The following is a 238-nucleotide window of genomic DNA, read 5'->3' on the forward strand; positions in this document are numbered from 1 at the left end:
GCTTTCTAGGGTTCTCTGTCACATATACCATGTCCTACCAAGAGTAAATGTGTTCAAAATTTCTTGTTGATAATGACTGTAACTTTTTTCATTTTTTGGAAATGTTTAATTCTTTATTCCAAACATTGAATGTTAAGGAAGGATAAAAAGTGATATTCTTTTCTCAGTTATGGTTATGTGCCGTGGAGTCGGTCCGACTCAGAGCGACCCTTTACAGGGTTTCCTAGGCTGTAAATCT

The sequence above is a fragment of the Chrysochloris asiatica genome, unplaced genomic scaffold, assembly GCF_000296735.1.
Source record: "Chrysochloris asiatica unplaced genomic scaffold, ChrAsi1.0 scaffold00432, whole genome shotgun sequence".
Lineage (NCBI taxonomy): Eukaryota > Metazoa > Chordata > Mammalia > Afrosoricida > Chrysochloridae > Chrysochloris > Chrysochloris asiatica.